The sequence below is a fragment of the Corylus avellana genome, chromosome ca8 (genome assembly GCF_901000735.1).
Source record: "Corylus avellana chromosome ca8, CavTom2PMs-1.0".
Taxonomy (NCBI): Eukaryota; Viridiplantae; Streptophyta; class Magnoliopsida; order Fagales; family Betulaceae; genus Corylus; species Corylus avellana.
The window spans coordinates 9,413,182-9,428,199 of NC_081548.1; the positions used below are offsets into that span (position 1 = coordinate 9,413,182).

Genomic DNA, 15,018 nt, shown 5'->3' on the forward strand with positions numbered 1-15,018 from the left:
GTTCAAGTTTTGAGTTTATTCTTTTCCTTTCTTTTCTTTTATTTTATGAAGATGTTTAATATGAAACTTATATGTTGTAACGCCCCGATATTTGAACTAGCAAATATCGAAGTCGTGACGCTGCAACTTTAGAAAATACAATCTTACAGCGGAGTATGTATATTTTTTTCTTTTTCTATGACCTAGGAATAACTTATACAACACAGTTGAGCTGACTGAAATACCTCGAGGTGATATATTATTAAATAAAATAGAAACATGGTTTTCATTACAACATATGTACACACTAGGTGTACCAAATATATGCCACAGACGGCACCTAAATTAACATAGTAATATCTATTAAGTTTACACACATCACCATACATAATAAAAGCGATTAACATAAATGAGACTTGCTCCATAGAGTAAGCATAAATCCTGCAGCAGATGGTCTATCAACCATCAAAACCAGTAAAAGGACCATCGTCCTCACTTTCTATCCCTGCATCAAGATCTATGTAAAGATGACGTTATCATATTTACATAGGCAAACAAGTGAGTAATCTATTTTCCTAGATATAAAGACTAAAAAGACTAGTTTGAACAAATAAGATTAAAGACTAAAATATATAATAATGAATGAGTTGTGAATGCAGCGTAATGACAGATTAGTTTGTGTTTTATGATAATCTTTCTTCAGACCTCTTCTCATGAGCTCTCAGCCCGCTTACGTCCGTTATGTCCCTCACACTTTAGAGGTTTACCTGTTTGGTGCTGGCAACTACACCGCCCCAGCTTAGTTATATATTAGGCCTGTTGGACGGTTATATACCCCCATCCACTGAGATACCGACAGTTCCTCGCGGCAATCCACCCAGCTTGTTCTTAAGGTGGCTATCTTATCAGCCCATTTTATTAGACACATTATGCAGCAGTTGTATTGCAAAATTATATCAATAAGACAAAATAAGAATTCCTATAACAATAAAACAAAGCTAGTACTCAGTAAGTATATCCATACTTACTCTCCTTAGTGTAGTATTCTGCTCCACTTCTGCATATAATACATACATACAAACAATACTTAGTTCATTCTCCAATAATATCATTGTTTAAAGACCCTCATCTTTTATATTTATTTATTATCCGTCACTTCATCTTTACTTACTCATTTTATTATATTAATCTAAGATAGTTACTTATAACTAGCTTTATGCCTGAATTCATTTTTGGTGACGAGGCTAATGGCCAGTATCACTAAATACAAACAAGTATTATAAATAATATATATAAAACATGACTCATATTTTGGAGATGAGACCAATGGTCCGTACCTACCAAAGTATGAATCAAAATTTAAATGACAATAAAAGAAATGACTGAATGTAAATACTGAATTCATATTCTGGGGATGACCGCCAAAAATATGAATTAAAATTTAAATGACATAAAAGAAATAACTGAATGTAAATAATGCATATTTCGGGGATGAGATCAAATGGTCCTTACCGCCAGAAATATGAACAGAAATTTAAATGACATAAAAGAAATAACTGAATGTAAATACTGTAAAGTAAATAATATATAGATAAAATTATAAGTCCTTAATTGATTTTGTCCACTAACTCTTTATTATTAATTCACTTGTATCCATTACTTTATTTTACATTATACGCTTATTGGGTCTTTAAACAATTAAATGAGGACAAGTAATAAAAGCAATAAATCATGATATTTATACAAGAAACACTTACCCAATAATCCTTTAGAAGTAAAACTCCACCAAATCTTCTCTAGGTAGCTAGTTTATAAAAATGCTTGAACACTACAAGAAAGATCTAGGCTATATGGTATTTGACTAGAACTAAGAAATAAAATGAAAGGAGGAGCAAACAATTTTACTTGTTCTAAGATTGTAAAAACTTAAGTGAAAGTGAAAGTGACTATAGCTTATGCTCTATTTATAAGAGAATGAATGGTTAGGATTTATTTTTAAACCTTTGATCTAAGGGTTTAGATGGATTTAACCAAAAGAATGAACCTAGTCCATATTTCATGCTCTATACCAAATAGTATTTTCGTCCAAAATGAGGGCAGTGTATCCCGATCCATTTTTCAATGTCCAAACGTACTCCGATTGACATGAAATTTTGAGAGTAGATAGAGGACTCCGAGACAAACATTTTATTTTTTTGGTTCGACTTCATCCGAGTTCGTTTGAGTCTATTTTTGGCCTATACAAAGTTTCCAATTCAACTTAGGCTTTAACTATTTGCATTCCCACTTGGCCACTTGCCTTATTAAATCATTATAATCATGATATTTACTATAATCATCATTACTAGAAAACTTTAAGCTTTCAACAAAGGTGGCTAGCCTTGGTATCTTTCTTTAGCAGTTTTAATCTCATTTAGACAGTATGAAAATTAAGACACTGCTTTTTAGGCTAAAAAACTGAAAAGCTTCAAATTAATTTATGACTTCGCTAAACACCAATATAAATAATTTATTCACTAGATTGGGTTTGATTATGCCCATAAACATATTAGTGAAGCTAAATTTTTAGAATTGAAGTAATATACATAAGAGGTCAAAAATCAATGTAATATACCTTTAACACTAAATAGTTATTTAATATCATTAATCCACATATCATTGTTCTAATTTATCGATTATATTTTTAATCTATTTAATATTATTTAAATAAGAGTTTTAAAATCTAGGTCGTTACATATGTAACCAATTTATTTAGTAGGGCTAGATTGAAGCCCTAGTTATGTTTAGTTGATATTCAATATTGCCCTTGTGATGATCTTGTTGTGATATCTAAATTGATTAATTCTTGTTTTCATGAATTCCTCATATGTGTGTGCCTGATCAACATATGCATGTGGTGTGGACTAGTTAGTTAAATCAATTTGGATGACCGAGTCCTGGGTTTAACATAAGTAACAAAAGATATCCACATCGGATTCTTGGGTTAATAAAGATGGGGAACCGGAAGTAGACACCCATGCCTTAAGCCTCATGTGTTTTTCGATTTCCACAGTTTTATGCTCTCTTAAAGAACAACTTAGTAGACATCCATGCTAAATCCTTTAAGAAAGAAAAGAATTAGAGTAGACACCCATGCCTAACTCGTTGCTTGGGGAAATCAATAGCTTAAGGAGTAGACACCAATGCCCTTAGGTTGACAAACATTAGATATTCATAACATGATCAAAAACATTGGCATATTGATATATTAGCTAAGCATAGTTAGTGGTCGATATCAAAGCCCAACCTTTTTATCATTATCAACTCAATTCCAATCTTTGTTTTATTTTATTTTTGGAATTAATTTTAAGCAAAATTTAGCAATCCTCGTGGGAATGACCCCGTACTTGCACCCTATACTACTGTGTTAACCTCGTGCACTTGCGGGTAAAACATCCAATTATTTGCCTATTAATTTAGGTAGGTAATTGTGACAACAATGGGGGCAATACTTTTTCAAAAAACCATTATTGTACTTGAAGATAGTGAAGGTCTGATGTCCACCTTCCCACGTCAAGTTGCAGAAGTAGAGTGTGGTGCGAAGAAAGTTTCTGATAAAAACCTAAGAGAACTCAGAATGGGTAGGGATCAAGCGGAGGCCAAGATCATTGTCTCTTACTGACAACGAGCTCCTAGAAGTGCTCTTTGGAACTAGTTTTCAATGTGAATCTGGTAAGTGTGACAAATTAGCGATTGACTCATGCAACAAAGAGCCAAGACAATAAAAAAGACTAGTACTCCGGAATTACTCATTTTCTGTACGATTTCCAATGCCTTTGATTTCCTCCTACTTGCTGTCCCTTTAAATAGGATTAGGGTCCCCAACAATTTCTTTCAAATTACGGAATTTTTGTTTCCAAAACAGCAAAACCTATTTCCACCATGTAACCATGCGTTTAGCAATCCGTTTTAAAAACTAAGAGGCTAAAATCGGAAATATGGAAACAACTCTAAGTTGTCTTCCAAAACAGGTTTGTCTTTTCAAAAAAAAAAAAAAAAAAGCGCTTAAAACATGAGTGGAACCTATTTCTAACTTCAGTGCATTGTGCCGCACATTACCCATGATCCGTGGTTCTCATCCTCACATAGCCATTTTCCTCAACCTTCTTCATCCTACTCAACGTGCTCGCATTCACTCCCCACTTGTAATCTCAGATCGAAATCACTGACCCAAGTGCATCGCAATGCCATTACACTCCCTCTATTTGTCTTCATCTACCCTATGAATCGATAATTTTCATCTGATTCATCAAGTTCTTTCTTTTATTGTGCTAAAATATTAGTGCAAAGTTCACAAATATCCTTTAGTTCAAGTTAGAAATATTGACAGATGCAAAAGTTCCACCTAAACGTATTTGTTGTTCGAAAAACTCTTTGCCCCTAATTTACAAGTGCTTCAGAATAATCGAAATCAATGTTCTGGAAGTAAATGTTTTGTCTTTTAAACATTGATTGTCTTATATAACGTAAAAAAGCCCCCTCAACTACCAACCATTTTTTAAAAGTCCTAATAAGTTTAATGTGTTCTAAAACGGTACATCAAACATCCAAAGTGAACAGAAAGGGAACTTTTTTATTATAGTCTGATAATACCCTTATGCTCTTAAACCGAACATAGAAAACTAAATTATACTACATTATAAATTAAAAAAAAAAAGGCCAATTTGTTGGATAAATACAAAAACATAAAAACAAAATTTTTTTGAATAAATAAAAAATTATTTACTGTATTTGGAATAAATTTGAAATCACTCGTGCGGTATAAAAGATGGGCATAAATATTACCCCTCCACCTCCAGGGGTAAATCGCGGACCACCACTTTCCTTTTTCTCAATTTTCTTTTGGGCTTTTTTTTCTTAGAAAGAAATAATTTTTAATTTATTGATTTATTATTTGAGAATAGGGGTATTATAGGAGTACAATAAAAAACAGTGGGTTTTTTGACACACTTTGGTAGTTTAATGTACCATTCTTAAACACTTTAAAAGTCATGGTGCTATTTCAAAAACTACAGTTAGTTGAAGGTCTTTTTTTTCGTCCCAATTTTTTGTTTTTGTACATGAATTTTTATGTCAAACAATTCGTCCATTTTGGTCTCAATTTTAGAAATTAGTAAATAAGACCAAAAAGAGTAAAAGAAAAACGAGGATGACTAGTGCACAGCTAATTTTGGGTACTTGTCAATATGATGTCTTTAAGTCCAACATCCTCTCGCGGAGACAAGGTATTGAGTTCGCTCATTGTCTTTTTTATTCCACCACCATTTCAATTCAAAATTCCATGTGTTGGGCCTCACCGGTTGTGAAGGAGTTTGAGCCTACACTTGAGGGAGAGTATTATAATATAATTTATATGATTAAAAGTCTACCATTTTCAATTTCCTATCGGCTTAAACATTGTGGATAATTTGTGATGTAACAATTGCTGGGCATTTAAAAAGAATACAAGCATGCGCACTGAATCAATATCAATAGAATGGAAAACAAACCTACATACAGGTAAAATAATATAAGATTCCTGAATTTAAGCTCAACATAGTAGTATATGGTGCAAGTACAGGATCATTCCCACGAGGATTGTTGAATTTATGTTTAAAACAGATTCCTTAAGTAAAACAAAGATTGATTGTTGAAGTGATGATAATAAAGGGTAGGGCTTTGATATCCACCACCAATTATATTTAGTTAATATAACAATATGCCAATGCTTTGATCAAGTTATGGATATCTAATGTTTGTCAACCTTAGGGCATGGCGTATACTCCTAAGGCTATAGATTTCCCTGAGCAACGAGTTAGGCATGGCGTATACTCTAACTCTTTTCTTTTCTAAGGGATTTAGCATGATTTATACTAAGTTGTTCCTTAGGAAAGCATATGTTCTATGGAAATCGACAAACACATGAGGCCTAGGGCATGGCATATACTCTTGGTTCCCCATGTTGATTAACCTAAGAATCCGGTGTGGATTACTTTTGCTACTTATGTTAAACCCAGGACTCGGCCATCCAAATTGATTTAACTAACTAGTTCGTACCACATGCATATGTTGATCAGGCACACAGATATGAGGAATTCATGCAAGTAGACATTAATCAAGTTAAATAGCACAACAACATCATCACAAAGGCGCCAATATTGAAATATTAACAAAACATAACTAGGGCTTCAATCAAGCCCTACTAATTAAATTAGCTACACATAAAATTGATGTTAAACATCTTCATAAAATAAAATAAAAGAAAGGAAAAGAATAAACCCGAGACTTGAACTTGAAGAGCTCCTATTCCTCTCCTTACAAAGTATATCTATTATAGAGGCTTAAGGGTCTATTTATAGGTTTTAGAAGTCCTTGGCAAAGTAGTAAACCTAGGGATTTCTAGGGTTTTCAGACCTATTACAATTGGGAGTTGGAAAACCTTAATATGGAAAGAGTGACACATTAGCCGCCACTTGATGTGTCTCCTACGCACGGGTGTGATCGATCGCAGCCTGTGTGCACTCGATCGCAGGTCTCCGATCGATCCTTCTTCTGGCATGCGCTCGATCACTCCTGGCCTACTTTGTGATGTGTCCTCTTGGATACTGCACTCGATCGCAGGTACACTGCAATTGATCGCAGTGCCAGGGAGCTCCAATTTTCTCCATTTTCTCTTTTGGAGCCCAAATCATCTAGATTTACTTCATTTTCTTCCAAAAGCCTGCAAAAGTATGAAAAACATAAAAAAGAATTTAAATGGCCTAATTAACTAAAACCAAAGGATTAAAACATTCAAGTTAAGGGCTAAAAATATGAATATTTTAGCACTTATCACTAGACGGTGGTCCCTGCTCAATGTTGTCTCGAAGAAGATGCTCCAGATGGTGGTGGCAAACGGCTAAGAATGGATCGCATTAGTTCTTCTAAGGCAGCTAGTCGTTGATCCATCAGGACTTTATCCTCCCAAGCCTCTCTTCTTTGGTCAGCCAACTCTCTCTGAAGGCTGGCCACCTCTTTACTGATTGAGCGATACTGTGCTGCACGAAAAAGATCAAAGGCCTCCACTTTTGGTGCTTTTGGCTCAGCTGCGGGTTCATCTTCTGCCATTGGCTCAGCCTCACTCACTTCCCCACCAACTGCTGGTGCTGGAGGTACCCGGGGCATGTGGGAGCAACTCTTGTTCCATTGGTGAATATCAAAGATGGGGGTAGTAGTAACTGGCTCATCAGCTGCGTTGCCCTTTATGGCTTTCTTCTGGAGGATATAAGTGATTAAATATGGGAAAGGCAGCCCCCATAAGTGAGTGGACTCAGCTCCTCCAATATGCTCTCCATTCCAAAATTTGTGAATTTGATTCTAGATGATCTTACGAATGGAACACCAGGCACCTTTATGAAAGGCGTAGAGTGTTTTGAGAAATTGGTCCCACCTCTGAGTCTCGTGTCCCAAGGGAAAGACATTTTGGTGCAAAACTGAGTCCACAAACCAGAGTCATGAAGGTAGCTTGGACCGGCTGCCGGCATTATGGTAAGTGTCGGCATATTTCCCTTGACACATATCTTCAATGATTTTTGCCATATAGAATCAGGGCGGTTGCTCGGCAAGTTGTGTTGCTTTTGGAGGGTACTCATCATTGCATTGGAGTGCAGCGGCAATATCAGCCCTTAACACTTCGATGGCTTGGCCTGCACTATGGAAGATAGGGCCGCCAACCTATTGCACTCATGGGACAGGTGAGCATAGAACTCGGTCACCAATTTTCTGTATGCTGTGGATGTGACCGGCTTGAAAAGCTTTTTTATCCCCCGGCATTTGAATTCTGCAACTGCTCATTGAGTCACCTCAAGGTGTTGGAAATCTTCTTGGATGGCAAAAGTTGTTTCAAACAGCAGCTCCCGTTCCTCAAAAGTGGGTGGGGGAGAAGTGGCTTGGGAATCAGAGCCCCGGGAAGATGAAGCCCGAGTTTTCGACATGATTTGCATTGGGATGGCCAAAGTAGTGAAAACACAGCAACAACTACCCAAACTCCCTGCAAAAGACGAAAATCCAACACAGAGATGCAAATGTGAGTGGAGAAACACCCACAATTTGCAAAATGATGAAAAAAATGGAGGTTGGGGGGTGAACGGAGTTGGGGTGTTGCAAGTGATGTGCGATGATGGTAGTGGTGTTTGCAGGGGAGGATAGATTCATGTAGGTGCAGATGTGGTGCGGTGGTGGTGGTTGAAGGCCGGTGGAAGTGAGGAAGAGTGGTGGTGTGTTGGTGGAGGTGTAGTTGCAGGTGATGGGGTACGAGTGAGGTGTGTATAGCGCGGGGGAAAGTGAAAGGAGAATGAGGGAAAGATGACCTAAAATGGGTCACATGATCTGCTGCCCGAGTGCGCACGATCGCACGCAGGGTGTGCTCGATCACACTCGTGCAGTGTTGTGCATGTGTGGGTGAGATGCGCTCGAGCGCACACAAGGTGCGCTCAATCGCACTAGCAGAATGTAATGTAACCAAAACTTGAGCACTGTGCTCGATCGCATGCAGGTTGCGATCGATCGTAGTAACAGAAAGTGGAATGTTTTTTTTTTTTTTTAAGAAAAAAAAATGTCTAATGTACAACAACTTTCTAAAATAAAAAGAAAACACAAAAGATAAGTGAAAACACTAAGAGTATTTAGAAAATTATGGGAACCAAAGTAAGAGATGGAAAGGTGTATTGCCTGCAGTGGCCTCAGTACCACTGTTCTGAGTAGATGCACTTGAGCTCCTGGACTACTCAAACGCTTCTGCTAGTAGCTGTAGTGCTACTGGTGTGGAGAGATGCACTTGAATTCCACGGAATATGGCTCAAGTGCACTTGGTGAAGCAGGGACAAGACTTACTTTATAGGTCAACAATTTCTGTCCCACATAGATCTCCTTCTTGACACGCTTCTTATGATGATAAGCCTTGGGTCTTTTCTTGTGGAGCTTGGTGTCCTCATTTGCTTCATACCTTAATTCATCCAGTTCATGCAGCTGCAGCTTCCTCATAGCACTTGGATATGGTGGACAGGCTTCAAGGGGGTGCTCTGCTCCACTGATGTCCTCAGTAACATTTTCATAGACTGGCCCATTGTCCCGCCTTGTGAACTTGTGAGTTAGGGGGGTCTTCACTAGATCTTTATGTGGGTCCTACAAAACTGGCTCACTAACACCTTGGATCATACAAACATCAAAACATTTGAAATTATCTTGAGGTGATTGCATTGTATCAAATATTTTGAAATCTATTCTCACCATTCACCTTCATACTCACAGTACCATTTTTCACACCTATAGTAGTATCAGCAGTTCTCATGAAGGGTCTTCCTAAGATGATAGGTAAGGGTGATGGCATAGGTGATTCTTCCACATCGAACACAATAAGATTAGCAGGTAAAATAAATGTACCTACCTTTACCAAAACATCCTCAAGTATACCTCTTGGTCTTTTTATGCTTCTGTTTGCCAATTGCAAGGTGATAGAGGTTGGTTGAAGCTCCCCCAAACCCAGCTTTTCATATATAGTGTAAGGCAGCAAAGTAACCCCTGCTCCCAGATCCAGCAACACATGCTCAAAAGGATGGTCTCCTATCTTGCAAGAAATGGTAAAACTACTCGGATCTATTAGCTTTGGTGGTAATTTTCTTAACAAAACTGCACTTACCTCTTCTGTAAGGGCCATTGTCTCATGATCCTAAAACTTACTTTTGTTAGTGCAACAATCCTTTAAAAATTTAGCATATGAAGGAATCTGTTTAATTACATCTAATAAAGGAATGTTGATTTCTACTTTCCTCAAAGTCTCAAAGATATCCATGAGTTGCTTTTCTTTCTTTGGTTTGACTGACCTTTGAGGGAAGGGTGGTGCATTCACCTTCTTCATTTTGTTTACCTTGCAAGTTGATGCTTCATCTAGAGATGCTTGAGGTGGCTCTTCAGTTCCTATGACCTTGCCATTCCTGAGAATTGTGACTGCTTTCAACTGCTGGTGACCCCCTAGATTGGGTATTGTTTGGGATGGGAATTCACCCTGCTATCTTTCACTCAGCTCCTTTGCCATTTGCCCCATTTGAACTTCCAATCTTTGGATAGCTTGCTCAGTCCTTTGAATGGACTGCTCATGCTTGGCATTGGTTTGTTGCTGCGCAATCATAAATTGATGTACAATACTCTCTAGGTCATTCTTCTTTGGCTCTTGAACTGGTTGGACTGCTTGTTGGGGACCTTTCTACTATCCTTGATTGTTACTCCATGAGAAATTGGGGTGGTTGCACCACCCTGGATATTAGGTGTTGGAGTATGGATTGTTCTTGTCAGGGTAATTTTTTGTCCCACATAATTCACCTCTTCTTGGTCTACAAATGGAGATAAAGGACACGTCTCAATAGTGTGATCAAAATGAGAACATATAGCACATACCTGGATTGGTGTGTCCTTTAGAACAGGTGAGATGTTCTGAGCAGTCATGGATTTGACGATCATATCTAGCTTCCTTTCTACAACAGCCATCTAATTTGGAGATCCACCATTGAAGTTTACTTCATACATGCCCTTACTTTTTACTCATCGCCTTCTTCTAAAGCAGAATTGTTGGGAATGCTCACTTAGTGTTTCGAAGAGCTCCGTGGCTTTCTCACTGCTCTTTTCCATAAGTGCTCCTCCACAAGCTGAATCAACCATCCCCTTGTTAGTATCATCTAAGCCTTCATAGAAAATTTGTACCTGATCATCTTGAGGGGTGTTGTGATGTGGGCACTTTAAAAGCAGTGAATTGAAGTGATCCCATGCCTCAAAGAAAAGAACTCCATCTCTTTGTTGGAACATTTGAAGTTCCCTTTTAAGTTGTCTTGTCTTTTGAGCTGGGAAAAACTTCTTCAGGAACTTAGTGGCTAATTCCTCCCAAGTGTGGATGGAATCTGTAGGCAAAGAATTATACCACAGTTTGGCATTATCTTTCAAAGAGAAAGGAAAGAGGACTAATCTGAGTCTCTCCGGAGTTAGGCCTTGGATGTGCTGCAGCTTGCATAGATCAAAGAACTCCTTAAGATGCAAGTTAGGATCCTCAGTAGCTATGCCCCCTGAAGTGAGTCAATGCATTGAGGATTTGAGGAGAAATATAATAATTGCCTTCCACCTCCGGTTGATATGCTATGCATGATGGCTGGTTGAGGTTTGTTGGGATGGAAGCCTATTTCATCGGTCTTCACACCAGTGGTGGATTTGCCTCTAGTGGCCTTGGCATTATTGGTGGGTTCTCTTGCAAATCTTCCATTGTGTTCTCAACTTCTTCCTCTTCTTCTTTGTCCCTAGGCCTTTGTCGAATTGTCCACTCAATTTTAGGATTGAGTGGAATGATGGTTGAATCTTGAGATCGACGACCATGCAACAATTAAATTGCCTCTTCAGTCAAAGCAGCTTCAATGCTGCTTATTTAGATGCTTCCTAGAACTACGCTTGATCGCAGGTTAGTACACTCGATCGCACTCGGCTGATGATCGATCGTAATAACAGAATGCTAGTCTGCAAAACTGAAATAGAAAACAGAAAACAGGAAAATTAAGAAAGAACATAAAATATTTTTGATTTTTGATAAAAACAAAATTTAAAATTTAAAATTAAAATAACACAACTAAAGGAAAATAATTCTAAACAAAATTTGCCGCAATCCCAGGCAACGGCGCCAAAAACGTGTTGTTACAAATATCTACCTAAATTAATGGGCAAATAATTGTATGCTTTACCCGCAAGTGCATGAGGTCAACATAGTAATATATGATGCAAGTACGGGGTCATTCCCACGAGGATTGCTAAATTTTGTCTAAAATAAATTCCAAAAGTAAAACAAACAAAGATTGGTTTTGAATTGATAATAATAAAAAGGTAGGGCTTTGATATCCACCACTAATTATATTTAGATAATATATCAATATGCTAATGTTTTGATCATGTCGTACATATATAATGTTTGTCAACCTAAGGGCATGGGTGTCTACTCCTTCTGCTATTGATTTCCCTAAGCAACAAATTAGGCATGGGTGTCTACTCTAATTCTTTTCTTGCTTAAAGGATTTAGCATGGGTATCTACTAAGTTGTTCTTTAAGAAAGCATGAATTTGTGGAAATTGACAAACACATGAGGCCAAGGGCATGGGTGTCTACTCCCGGTTCCCCATGTTGATTAACCCAAGAACCCGTTGTGGATTTCTTTTGCTACTTTTATTAAACCCAGGACTCGGTCATCCAAATTGATTTAACTAACTAATCCATACCACATGCATATGTTTATTAGGCACACACATATGAGGAATTCGTGAAAGCAGGAATTAATCAATTTAAATACCACAACATGATCATCACAAAGGCGCTAATATTGAATATTAACTAAACATAACTAGGGCTTCAATCTAGCCCTACTAAATAACTTAGTTACATATAACTTTGATGTTAAACATCTTCATAAAATAAAAAGAAAGGACAAGAATAAACCCGAAACTTAAACTTGAAGAGCTCCAATTTTTCTCCTTAGAAATTGTGTGTCTATTCTAGAGGTTCAAGGGTCTATTTATAAGCCTTAGGAATACTCTAGAAACCCTAAAAATCGTAGGGTTTGAGCCCTAGTTCGCACTAAGTTACAAAACCCTAGAATTTGCACTTTCCATAACAAGGCTGGCGGCTGACTTGTCCGTGATGCACGGGTGTGCTCGATTGCAGCCCATGTGCGATCGATCGTAGGACTGCGAACGATCCTCTTTGTGCTGGGCACTCGATTTCAGGTGCCTTCCACTTGTGGTCTTCGCCTGTAGTGTGCTCGATCGCAGCTCCCCTGCTACCGATCGCACTACTAGAGCCCCTAATATTCTCAAAATAGCTTTTCTAAGTCCGAAACTTTTGAGATTGCTTTTTTTTCTTCCAATGACCTACAAAAACAAGGAAAACACATAAAGGAACTAAAATGGCATGAATTAACCAAAACTAAAGGATTAATACATGCAAGTTAAGGGCTAAAAATATGAATATTTTAGCACTTAACGCATCCCCAGCTTGTTAAGGCTGAGTTTGCCACTTTTCTTCTTTTTCAACAAAAATTTTTGTAAAGATCTATAAGGTCTATCAGAGTGCTTATTACAAGAAATAAAACTAAATGTGCCCAAAGGGAGCCCAATAAGCAAAATCCACAACCATAAATAGTTTTACTCCTTGTCCCCAGTTTTGAAAAGTGTAATCACAAATAAATATACAACCAATCATAACAATATATATATATATATATGTACTGTTGCATCTCTCGTAGTATATACGTACGTACAATTACATCTAGCAATAGATCATCGTCGTAATTCATCATTATAATTTATCGTTATAAATCATCAATGCATTTATCTTTAGTCATTATCTCATAATAGGGCCCATGTACACTGTTACCTCTGTATACGAAGGTTGCGGGTCCTTGTGACCATGGCACTGAACTGTGGCCTCAGCTATGCCCGTCCGTCAATTAACTCTTATTGGTGCACTCAACGATCATGTTGATGGAATACCACCTTCTTGTATAGCCTCCTTTAGTGGTTTCACCACCATCTGAGTATCAGTACCAAACTCCTCTCATTCTTACTTATCTTGGGGCCAAAATACTCTCCTCCATATATGTGCCCTCATTTTATAAACATTTATCTCATCACTTGTACTTCTCTTGATGCATCTTAGGGCAACAAGTAGGAGGCTTTACCATCATTCTTTTTTTTTTTTTTTTTTTTTTTTTATTTTTTATAATCATCATCATTTCTTAAGTTTCTTTGCTTAAAATGGACATTTTTCCAAATATAAACTTATTGTATTTAGAAAGCATTTAAAAGAAATAGAAGCTTTCTAAATAATTCATTTAGAAATTTTTCATGCATGCAACATATCTCCATGATGGCAAATAAAATAATTATTTGCAGTTTAATACAAGAATATATAAATAGCATGACATGAAGTAATTTTAGAAAGGGTAGTGAATTTACTTACTTCTAGACTAAAGCTATGAGCAGTGTTTAAACTGCTAATTAATCATCTTGAAAAAAATATCTTATTGTTCCATTCTGTTTATTCACAACTAAATTAATAATAATTCATGAAAATCAATTAACTCCCCACTACCCAACAGTCAACTAAGAACAAGACTTTACACATCAAACCCCCAAAATATCACTCACGGGTTCATCCAGAAATTGACACCCAGCAATCAAGAACAACCCATTTGGCTAAGCCTCAAGAAATCTAACCAGGAATTACCAAAATCAAATACTCCAGTCTATTCCTTTAGGGAAGTTAACCCATTAAAATCCAACCCAAAACATCTTATAACTCAGCCCAAAAATAGAGAATCAACTCCCAAAACTAATTCAAAATCCTCAAGAGTGAAACCAACCAATATCATCCTGATTAAATCAAAAGGGTCTCATCTAAGACCCATTACTCAACTTAAAATAAAATACCCATAGCTAAAGGAAGAAGAATTTTACCTTTGAAGAACCCATTTTTATTATTCTGCAAATCTCTCGTTTGGCCATCTTTTCAATCTTTGTTTCTCCCCCTCAGCATCTCACCCTCTTTCTCTTTCTCATGCTTCTCTGTCTATCTCTCACTCTATTGCAACATCTCTCTCCCTCTGTCTTCTCTTTCTTACATCTGTAAGGCTCCCTCTCTCTATCTTCTCGTTTCTTGCTCTCTGTTAGGTAATAAAGCAATGAAAGTAGGTGAAGTCAAGAAAATGAAAAGAAAAGTCCAAGATGCATGGTAAAAGAAGGAAGGAAGAAAAATGTAAGAAGTAATGAGTGGTAGTAAGTGGCGTTGGGGAAAGTGGGGGAAGGGAGGGGTTGGTGTGTTGGTAGAAAAATAAGAAAGGAAGAAAGGATAGTGGGTGAGGGGCTTCATGGAAAAAGAGAGGGGAGTGTGGAAATAGAGGAATAAATAAAGAAAAGAAAGAAAATGGTGTGCATTATTCATGAAGGGGTCTGGTGCTATTTA

The 15,018-nt window shown here is 37.2% G+C and overlaps 1 long non-coding RNA gene across 2 annotated transcripts; it reads right to left on the reverse strand.

Annotated features, from left to right (window-relative positions):
• Nucleotides 1–206: 206 nt before the first annotated feature.
• On the reverse strand, nucleotides 207–1,790 carry LOC132190649 (uncharacterized). 2 transcript variants are annotated; one of them, XR_009441154.1, is made up of 2 exons: nucleotides 1,737–1,790; nucleotides 207–496 (listed from the first exon to the last, which is right to left on the reverse strand). It is a non-coding gene; the product is annotated as an uncharacterized LOC132190649 (long non-coding RNA). The 2 variants fall into 2 exon arrangements; XR_009441153.1 differs by lacking the exon at nucleotides 1,737–1,790 and adding an exon at nucleotides 1,008–1,098.
• Between the last annotated feature and the right edge of the window lie 13,228 nt (nucleotides 1,791–15,018).